This window comes from Vulpes vulpes, chromosome 4, assembly GCF_048418805.1.
Source record: "Vulpes vulpes isolate BD-2025 chromosome 4, VulVul3, whole genome shotgun sequence".
NCBI lineage: Eukaryota > Metazoa > Chordata > Mammalia > Carnivora > Canidae > Vulpes > Vulpes vulpes.
The window spans coordinates 82,905,928-82,917,923 of NC_132783.1; positions in this window are offsets into that span (position 1 = coordinate 82,905,928).

The window sequence follows — 11,996 nt, forward strand, 5'->3', positions numbered from 1 at the left end:
CCATACTTTTGTAGGAGTCACATCCTTTTGTATTTTCTTTTTTTTTTTTTTTCCTTTTGTATTTTCATTGCTAATTCTCTTTAATAGGTCTATGTATTAAAATTATTGAATTCCCTCAGGCCACTTTCTTTAACTCTCTGAGTCTCAGTTCCTCAACTATAAACTATGTTATCTGTTATTATAACATGCAAATTAATTAGGAATATTATTTATTATAACAAAGTTTAAAAAAACCTATGAGGACTAATTGTTAATGCCAGTTAAGTGCCTGAAATTTTTTGGCTCAAAACAAATAAGCTATAATAGTTTTATTTTTAAATATTTTAATTACCCTTTCAACATGTTTTTGTGCAGTCTGCATAAGTGGCAGAAATTAACTTACAGGAAGATAAAAGCCACATCTTTTATTTAGCATTATAAAATATTTTCTTCAGGCATGTGGGTGGTTCAGTCAGTTAAGTATCTGCCTTCGGAGCAGGTCATGATCAAGCCCAGCATGGGGTTCCCCCCACTCATCAGCGAGTCTGCTTGAGATCCTCTCTCTCCCTCTGCCCTTCCCCCTGCTTATGTTCTCTCTCCCTCTCTCTAAAATAAATAGAGTTAAAATGAATGAATGAGTAAATAAATTACATAAAAAAATGGAAGAGGAGGAACTGTAATAGACTAAAGATTTAAGAGATGTGTCAACCAAATACAATGTGTTGCCTTGTTTGAATCCTGATTTGAAGAAACAGACTGAAAGATTTGAGAAAATTTGAACATGGATGAGAGATAAATAATATTAAGGAATTATTAATTTGTTAGGTATGATAATGGCATTGTGGCTATATGTGTTTCATTTTTGTTTTGTTTTATTTTTAGTCTTTATCTGTTAAAGAGATGAGATCTGAAATATATCAGTTTAATGTGAAAAAATGGGAAATTTTCATATTTTTTCCATACAGAAAAAAGATAAAATTAGATCCCTACCTCACAGCATACACAAAAATAAATTCCCAACTGTGTTAAAGACCTTAAAGTTAACATCTTAATCCTGTAAAATTATTATAAGCTGCATAAAAACCCAAGCCATTTCTATGTAGATACCCTAGAGAAAACTGAGTACATATGCACCAAAGCATTTTTCATTATAGCAAAAATTGAGGATATCTGGGTGGTTCCGTACTTGATCGTCTGCCCTTGGCTCAGGGTGTGATCCCAGGATTCAGCATTGAGTCCCCCACTGGCCTCCTTGAGGGGAGCCTGCTTCTCCCTCTACCTGTGTCTCTGCCTCTCTCTCTCTCTCTCTCTCTCTTTCTCTGTGTCTCTCATGAATAAATAGATAAAATCTTTTTAAAAAAAATTGGAAATAACTAAATCCAGAAGTAGAAGAATATAACCTGTATAATTTATTCATACTATGGAAATCTATATAGCACCAAATGTAACAACATAGATAAATCTATAAAATATGTGTTAAAAAATTTCAAAAGGTGATATAAATTATTATGCCAGTTACATAAGTTTAAAAACACAAATAATACTAGGTTGTTGACAGATATATATAAAGTAAAAGTATAAAAAACAAACATGCATACTGTAACTGAACCAAGATGAGTTCACTCCTTGGTAAGTCAGAAACTGCACCAGGTTGAGCTATCATACAAAGAAAACTTTTATTTGCGGCAAATATGAAGCTGTGACTCCTGAAGAAAGCGTCAATGGGTAACTTTTTTTTAAGGTTTTATTTATTTATTCATGAAAGACATAGAGAGAGAGATAGAGACATAGGCAGAGAGAGAAACAGGCTCCCCGTAAGGAGCCTAATGCAGGACTCAATCCCAGGACCCCGGAATAACGAACTCAGGCAGGTGTTCAACCACTGTGCCCCGTGAATGCGTAACTTTTGTTTAGGATTAGGATTAATATTTAAATAAGGAAGCCTTGTCCTGATAGGCATAAAGTCATGCATGCACCTTAAGGTAACATGCCTATACATACGTTGCATGTTTTGTAAATGAGGCTGATGCTCCTCCTTGGGTGGAGAGTTTAGTAACATAATGAGGTAAAGGCAATTGCCAGTCATTCCAGGGGTCACTCCATCATCCATCTGCACAGGCGTGAGTCAGGGGTTTAGCTCAACCAGTCTGGGTGTTCTGTGTCAACTGGAGGTCATGTCAGGGCGGTCGCCATCACCTGATGGTTGGCTTCAGGTTTCATTTGCCTGAGTTACGAGGTAAGCCGGAAAGAGGAGCTTAAGGAAAAATTTAAGAGAAAGGTTAGTGAGTATATGCTTGGGGCTGATACAAAGGTAGTACTTAAAACTTATCCAGAGCTTTTTGTTTATTTGAAAAAAACTGAAGCAAATAAAGTAAAATCTGCATAGTGAATATATGGGTGTCTATTGTATCATTTTCTATATGTGTGATATATTTCATAATGTAGAAAAAGTAACAAGAAATGCCTGAAATAAAAATGAAAAGTGAACACAAACTTGAATATTTTGCCATAAATACTTAGTAAGATGACTCTGAGATATGATCCAGAATAATAAAGGGTCTAGAATAATTCTTATGGAATGGGGCTTCCCATCCCCACCCCCATCTTTTCCAGGATAGCATCTCAATTCAAATGACTTCGGATTCATGGGGATGGGCCCAATATTGGTATCATCATATATCATTATGCATTCCTCTCAATTCAGTAGAATCACCAATTGCTCACCATGTACAAAATGCTGTGCTAGGGTTCCAACTTCTTCAAAACTTAATTTCTTTCTAAGCTAAATAATATTAACAAGTATTAACTAGAAGGTGACCTAAATGCGTGTCAATCTCACTCAACAAATAGATGCACAAGAAAGGATAAGCTAATTTTTCTTTTTAAATAAGGTCATAGCCCAATTCTGAAAGCTAGTAGGAAATTGAGACTCATTGTCTTTAGGTGCCCCTCCCATAGGACCTCAGTAGCTACCTTGATAAGGCACCCTTTATTGACAGCCTTCCTTTTCCTATCTTATTTCTCCACTTCCCTGCCCTTCCAAATAAACTACTTGGATTTGAATCTTCTTAGGCATACTTATAGGGATGCAGTAGGGCATCCTTACCTCAGCACAACCTCTTTGTTCATAAACATAAAAGTGGTTTAATAATGATGGACTAAAACTACTGTACTTTGTAGCATAGTAAACTTAACTTCATTCTGCATAGTTGTTTACTCTAAAATGAGACTGATTTCACTTCCTTTACCAGTAATTAATTGTACTGAAATTTTGTTGTCATGTTTTCAAGAATATACACAGTGTAAATACTTATAAGTACACATAACAACAAGATGTTACAGTAATGACTCGTGAGTCAAAGGTAGTCATGGAACCATGATACACTTTATAGGTGTGTTCTACTTTCCTGGGCTTGAACTTCCATCCAGATGCTTGGGAAATCTATTTATTAGACAGGATGCTAGTCAGATTAAATCAGAAGGAAGTTTCATAAAAATAAAAGAAATAACAAACATTAGGTTCTCTGGGGACCTTCTATTTTAGAGGGTTCTCCTTCCAATTCAACAAGTGATGTGGCTCCTCCTCATCACCCTGTTTTATTTTTCCAGCCTGGTTTCTCAATTTAAAGGATTTTGAATTCATATGGATGGGCTCAGTATTAGTTATATTAGATATATTAATTAAATTTTTAAAAAATATTTTATTTATTTTTTCATGAGAGACACACACACACAGAGGCAGAGACATAGGCAGAGAGAGAAGCAGGCTGCATGCAGGTAGCCTGATGCGGGACTCAATTCGGGAACCCCAGGATCACGCCTAGGGTGGAAGGCAGATGCTCAACCTCTGAGCCACCCAGGCATCCCTAGATATGTTAATTATATTAGATATATTGATATATATCATTATACCTTCTCTCAATTCAATAGAAAATTACTGAATGTTAACTATGTATAAAATATTGTGGGGCACCCAGATGGTTCAGTGGTTGAGCATCTGTCTTTGGCTCAGGGTATGATCCCAGGGTCCAGGATCAAGTCCCACATCAGGCTCCCCACGAGGAGCCTTCCTCTCCCTCTGCTTATGTATGTCTCTGCCACTATCTGTGTCTCTCATGAATAAAGAAATAAAATCCTTTAAAAAAATATTGTGCTAGGATTCCAGCCTCTTCAAAACTTAATTTCTTTTTAAGCTAAAGCATTTATTTATTTATTTATTTATTTATTCATTTATTTTGATTTTATTTCTTTATTCATGAGAGACACACAGAGAGAAGCAGAGGGAAAAGAAGGCTCCTCAAAGGAAGACTGTTCCAGGACTCAATCCCAGGACCATGGGATTATGACCTGAGCCAAAGGCAGCACTCAACCACTGAGCCACCCAGATGCCCCCTAAACTAGAGCATTTAATAAGCAATGTTAACTATATGCAGGTAGGGACTCTTATTCTTGAATGGTCTTATCTCCATTAGGGCAATAAGTATTTCTCTTCCAAGTGACTATTACTACTTGACCAAAGGCTGGCAAATCACCTCCTGTTGTCTCCCTGCTTTCTACCTTAATTGTGTAGGTAGAAAGACTCTACTTATTTTAGTTTCTCAGTGACGAGTAATGAACACAACTCCACAGCCTAGGTAAGGGTTTCTTCTCAGTAGCAATTAAAGTACAGTCATATCCCTGGGAAACCGCTTTTCTGTCTCCTGAATCAGTTTAGGGATGGAGAATTGGAGCTCAAAATAATTGTTCTAGCTAAGTGGTATTTTTAAAATAGTACTATGCCATGTTTTAATTTTTTTAATTATACAAGTAATGTATGCACAAGACTAAACATTTTTAATTGGTATTGCAAGGTATAAAATAAAAATAAAGATATTTCCATCTCTTGACTTTTCAACTACCAACATCTATTGATTGCTAATTATGAAAGATAACAAAATTTAGCACTCTTAAATTGCTTCTCACTTTATCTACTCTTCCCTTCAGTTTTTGTTGTTTTCTTCTAGTAATTATTTTTAGAATCTTAAATATATGCTTAGGTCTTTCTTTCTTCATCTATCAATTGTGGTTTGCTAAATTTTAAATTTCACCCGTCTAAAGTATTGTAGGATTGTTACCAACTATAGAACAAGACAGGTGCGCTATCTAGTGCATTTAAAACACAGCCAATAATTCTCGGGGTGGCTGGGTGGCTCAGTTGGTTAAGCATTGTGCTCTTGACTTCAGATCATAATCTCAGGATTGTGGAACGGAGCTGAGCCCCGTGTAGGGCTCCGTGTTCACCGCCAAGTCTGCTTGTCACTTTCCCTCCCCTTCTGCCCCTCCCCTTGCTCACATGTGTGTGCACACTCGTGCTCTCTCTCATTAATTAATTAATTAATTAATTACAGCCAATAGTTCTTATAGTTAATAATTGTTAGCATTCTTTAATTAATAGAACATTTAATATCAAACTAATCAAAAATCTTAACATTAGGTTTATAACTTTCTAAATTTTAAGAGAAGTTAATACAGTACAAGCTCAGACTATGTTATAAACTCAGACTATGTTAAAGCTCAGACTATGAAATATGAAATCTCATTTTCTGTATCTTTAAGAATTCACTTCTATTAGAGGAGCTAGAATTATTGTAATCCAGCTCAATTTTGAGTCCCTCTTTATCATAAATAGTTTTTATTATATTTTCAAAATAAGAAGTTACAGTAATAGCATCAACAACTTTAATTATGAAGAGTACACAGTCCAGCTTGTCCCATGTCAGGGTGGCATTTGCTGAGCTCTTTGTCATATGCTAACCATAAAAAGTACCAATTTAGATCCTATGAGACAACGTCTAATTTTAGATCAAGCAATAGAAATACAAAGTGATTGTACAAGAAGGGTTCCCAATCATGTCATGTTCTTTTAGCTAAAGGACCAAAAAACAAAACAAAACAAAAAAAACCCCTCTTTTATGCGAGTTAGGGAAGCAAGATTTGACCTAATGATAATTAAAACCCTGAACTTTCTAAATAGACAAAATTGTACAATGGATATATTATGTGCTGCAAATTATTACATTTTTGCAATAAGTCAAAAAAATGTCAGAGTGCCTAGGTAGCTCAGTCATTTGGGCATCCAGCTCTTGGTTGTGGCCAGGTCATGATCTCCAGGTCATGAGATCAAGCTCCACATAGAGTTCCATGCTCAGTGGAGAGTCTGAGATTCTGCCCCTTTCCTTCTTCCTTCTCCCTCTTCCACTCTCCCTCCCCAGCTGCCCTTCTCCCTGTGCTCTCTTTCTCTAAAATAAATAAATAAAATCTTTTTTAAGAAAGTCCTCAGTAAGATCAGATAAAAGGAGATAAGAAAAAGAGGATATGATTAATCCTTAGGCAATATTTAGCATACTGATTAAATTAGAAACAAGATTCTAGAAAGAAAATACTTTTAACTAGTATGAATACTTAAACAGTAACTTTAAGTTCTTATTTTGCTCAGAATTGTATTTAGAAGGAAGTCCTAATACCATATCCTGAAAACTTTAGATCTTGTGTGGTTCTCTATAAAAACATATATTGCAATATAAGCATCAACATGCCATCAACTGTTAGTTTTCTAAAAATAAAGTTCGATCTTATCCTGCAAAGATTTTATATAGTAGTATTAACTGGAGGCCAAAGAACCCACCCAAATCCTGTCGAGAATGTTTGTAGGCAGTATCCCAAGGTAAAGGCACTCTGAGCTGACATTTAAAGAACTACTTTATTATCTCAGCTAGTTTTAACCTCTCTGAGCCTTGGTGACCTCATCTGATAATAGGGATAACATGTGTTATCCCTACTTCCCTGGGAAATTTTGAGGATCAGGATGAGATAATGTATCTGAAAATCTATAAAATACTGCACAAGTATTTTATTACCTCAATAAATATTCATGGAGAACCTGATATAAGAATTGTATATTAAGTAATATGAAAGCAGAAGAAAGGAAATGGATCTTGCCCTCAAGAAGAAAGAGACACCCTGCAACAAAAATAACAAACAGCTAGGAGGAAGGAGAAGGAGAGGGGTAGTAGAGGAAGAGGGATAGGAGGAAATGGAGGAAGAAGGAGGAAGAAACATTGACCAACATATTTTATCTTTTTGCTCAGAGCTGTAATACTTGATTGTGTCTTTTGGCCTTTGATATAGAAGTCCACAAAGAGGACCTAACTTTTTATTTTTCTTGCCTGCAGTTTCATAGTAATCAAAGTTAATATTTAAACAGAGCTAAATATATAAATTATCTCATTTAATCCTCACAAAACCCTTCAAGTATTATCAATCTTCTTTTACAGATGAGGGAATCAAAGCTCAGCAAGATTAAAGTTATTGGACCCAAGTCCCATACCCAATGAATGACCAACCAAGATCACTGCTCCAGGTCTAATGCTTTGAATTTCCATTTACTAAAGCAATTGCTTCTGACATCTCTTGGCCTTCCAGAAAAATATTATTCCTATTTTCTACCTTAAAATGAACTGTTGTATAATAACCAAAACTACCTTGAGAAAGAAGAACAAAACTGGATGCATTAAACCCCCTGATTTCAAACTATACTACAAAGCTATAGTAATCAAAACAATATGGTATTGGCATAAAAACAGACACATAGCTCAATGGAGTAGAATAGAGGACTCAGAAATAAACCAAGACATACATGGTCAATTAATTTATGACAAAGGAGCCAAGAATACACACTGGGGAAAGGACAGTCTCTTCAATAAATGGTGTTGGAGCGGTGCCTGGGTGGCTCAGTTGGTTAAGCATCTGCCTTCAGCTCTGGTCATGATCCCGGGGTCCTGGGATTGAGTCCACATCAGGTTTCCCTGCACAGCAGGTAGTCTGCTTCTCTCGTTTCCCTCACTCCTCCCCATGTTCGTGCTCTCTCTCTCTCTCTCTCACGCTTATTCTCCCTCACAAATAAATAAATAAAATCTTTAAAAAAATGTTTTTGGAAAAACTGGACCACTATCTCATACTATACACAAAAAGTAATGCAAAATAGATTAAAGACTTAAATATATAACCAAAACCCTTGGGATACTTGGGTGGTTTAACAGTTGAGCATCTGCCTTTGGCTCATGGCCTAATCCCAGGGTCGGGAGATCGAGTCCCACATTGGGCTCCCTGCGAGCAGCCTGCTTCTCCCTCTGACTATGTCTCTGCCTCTCTCTGTGTGTGTCTCTCATAAATTAAAAAAAAAAACTCTAAAACTCCTAGAAGAAAACATAAGCAGTGAGCTCCTTGACGTCAGTCTTGGAAATGATTTTTTGGATTTGGCACAAAAGCAAAGGCAACAAAAGCAAAAACAAACAAGTGAGATGACCACTAAAATGTTTCTGTGCAGCAAAGGAAATTATCAACAAAATGAAAAGACAACCTACCGAATGAGAGGAAATACTTGCAAATTGTGTATCTAGTAAGGAATTACAATCTAAAAAAAAAAAGGAATTGCAATCTAAAGTATAGAAGAACTCATAAAGCTCAATAGCAAAAAAAAAATCTTATTAAAAAATGTGCAGAGGATCTGAATAGATATTTTTCCAAAGAAGATATTCAAATGGCCAATGGGTACATAAAAAGGTGCTCAACATCACTCATCATCAGGAAAATGCAAATCAAAACCACAATGAGCTATCACCTCACACCTATTAGAATGGCTATTATCAAAAAGACAAATAACTAGTGTTGGTGAGGATGTGGAGAAAAGGGAACTCTCATGCACTGTTGGTGTGAACGTAAATTGGTGCAGCCAATTATGGAAAACAGTTTGGTGGTTCCTCAAAAAATTAAAAATAGAATTACCATATGATCCAGCACTTCTACATCTGGGTATTTTCTAAAGAAAACAAAAATACTAACTCAAAAAAATAGATGCACCTTCACTTTTATCACAGCATTATTTCAAATAGCCAAGACATGGAAACAACCTAAGTATCCATTAATGGAAGAGTGGATAAAGAAGATGTGATATGGAATATTACTCAGTCATAAAAAGGAATGAAATCTTGCCTTTTGTGACAACATAGACCCTGAGGGCATTATACTAAATGAAATAAATCTGACATAGAAAAACAAATACCCTATGATCTCACATAGATGTAGAATTTTTATTTTATTTTATTTTATTTTTTTGCAAAAACCCTTATTGTTTCCATTTGGTCCACAGCTTGGGAGAGGGCTCCAGGATGGTTAGAAGCTGCCTAGTGGCTGCAAACCCTGGCACCAGGGGGATGCCAGAGGGGCCTCTCGAAGGCTGCTGGGCTCCAGAGGCTACTAATCCTCCTTGAGAGTGAGCCTTTCAAAGAGATACTTGCCCAGCCCAGCCTAGAGGCCAGCCTGAGAAGGTTAGTCAGGTGGTCACTCATCGTTTTGGTGAGTTTCACCTCCTCATCTAGGAAGTGGTTCTCCAAAAAGTCACAGAGATGGGAGGTCAGCAAGGACAGAACCCACGGCATACAGTTCCAAAAGGGCCTGGTTCAGGCTCTTTTCCAGAACCCAGGCAGTTCAGGGTTTTCTTGGGATGGCTGCTGCACATCTTGGAGGAGGATGTGGCCAACATGCTAGTTTTGAAGCTTCAAGGGACATTCAGCACCCTTGTGCTTCTCTTTAGCCAACTTGTAGAAAAACTGGCCCACATCCTCCAGAGCCACATCATCATAGTCAAAATGAAAGCCCAGAGAGAGGTAGGTGTTGGAGGCCTGCAGATGCATGTTGACCAGGCACTTGACAGTGGCCTCCATCTTGGTAGAATAATTCTGATGAATCTGGGAGCTCATGGTTGATTGGCAATAAGGAGCTAAACTCAAAATAGGGTGTCCAGGAAGCACAGGATGGCCAAGAAAATGGCTCCAAAAGTTGCCACTGGAAAAAAGGTTAGAGGGGTGTCAGAGATCGGTAGAAGGGGTATCCCTGTCTGTTCTGTCCAAACACTATTGAAACAAGAGACAGATCTGTAGGACTGCACTGCCTCACTTTATGTAGAATCTTAAAAAAACATAATAATAAAAATTTCATAGATTGTAGGTTGCCAGAAGGGGGTGAAGGGTGAATAAAATGGGCAAAAAGAGTCAAAGATACAAAGTACTGTTATAAAATAAGTAAGTCATGAGGTTATAAAGTACAGCATGGCAATTATAGTTAATAATACTATATTGCATATTTGGAAGTTGCTAACAGAGTAAATCTTAAAAGCTTTTTGCCTAAGAAAAAAAATTCTATTACTATTTTTGGTGACAGATATTAACTAGATTTATTGTAGTGGTAATTTTGCAATATATATAAATATCAAATCATTATGTCATATACTTGAAACCAAGATAATGTTGTATGTCAATTACACCTTAGTTTTAAAAAAGACATGATGGGGTGCCTGGGTGGCCCAGTTGGTTAAAGCATCCCACTCTTGGTTTCAGTGCAGATCATGATCTTGGGGTCATGAGACGAGCCCCACATCAGGCTCAGCATGGAGTCTGCTAGAGATTCTCCCTTTCTTTCTCTATGCCCCTCCCCCCACCCATGCGCATGTGTTTTCTCCATCTCAAACAAACAAATAAATCTTTTTTTTTTTTTTTAAGATTTTATTTATTTATTCATGAGAGACACAGAGAGAGAGAGAGAGAGGCAGAGACACAGGCAGAGGGAGAAGCAGGATCCATGCAGGGAGCCTGACGTGGGACTCGATCTGGGGTCTCCAGGATCAGGCCCTGGACTGAAGGCGGCACTAAACCGCTGAGCCACCGGGGCTGCCCCAAATAAATCTTAAAAAAAAAAAAAAAGGCATCAGGGCACCTGGGTGGCTTAGATGGTTAAGCGTCTACCTTCAGCTCAGGTCATGATTTCCAGGTCCCTAGAATCCAGCCCCACACGTACACCCAGCTCACCAGGGAGTCTGCTTCTCCCTCTCCCTCTCTCTTTTCTCCTGCTTGTGCTTTGTCTTTCTCTCTCAAATGAATAAATAAAAAATCTTAATAAAAAATTAAATCTAATTTTAAAAAGATGTGAATGGACAAACTGAAGTATATTAATGTAACGACTATACAGCAATAAAAAAGGATTATTATTGATACTTATTGATACATATAACAAAATAGTTGAATCTCGGAAAAATTATGAAGAGTAAAAAAAGCAGGTAGGGATTTCCTGGGTGGCTCAGCTGGTTAAGCATCTGCCTTCAGCTCAGGTCATGATCTCAGGGTCCTGGGATTGAACCTCACATTAGGCTCCCTGCTCAGTGAGTAGTCTGCTGCTTCTTCTCCCTCTGCACCTCCCCATGTTCCTTCTCTTTCTCTCTTTCTCTCTCTTTCTCAATCTATAAATAAATAAATAAATAAATAAATAAATAAATAAATAAATTAGATCAAGCTATATTTATATATATATGTTTATACAAATATATTTATATAAAATCTAGAAAACTCAAAATGGCAGAAAGTTAATTAGTAGTTTCATGGGGATGTAAGTAGAGGGAGAGATTACAAAGTACAAAATATTTTGGAGCAGATAGAAATGTTATTTTGATGGTGGTGACAAATACATATATCAAATTTTATACTTTAAATATGAATAGTTTGGTATATTGATAAATCAATAAAGGTGAGGGGGAACATGATTAAAGAAAAAAAATTATTGTTGTTTTAATTTCCTGTAGAATGGTCTGTGATCCTTTCAAAGAGCAGCTTGTTTTCCATAATTCAAGAGAGTTCACTTAATTAGGTCAGTTTTATAATTTCTCAATTTTGACCGTACGTGGTTTTCACAACACTGACACCTTTATTTTTAAATCTGGACACCTTAAAAAGGCTGAGGAGAGTGTCTTGATTCTTTCTCAGTAACTGGCTGAAATGTCTTTGTTTGCAGGATTTCTTTCTTTTTAAAGTGGAGCCAAAGCGGGGTTTGAACTTACATTACAACTATGAGATCAGGGCCTGAGCTAAGATCAAGAGTTGGATGCTTAACTGAATGAGCCACCCAGGCACCCCACTTTGCTGGATTTCTAA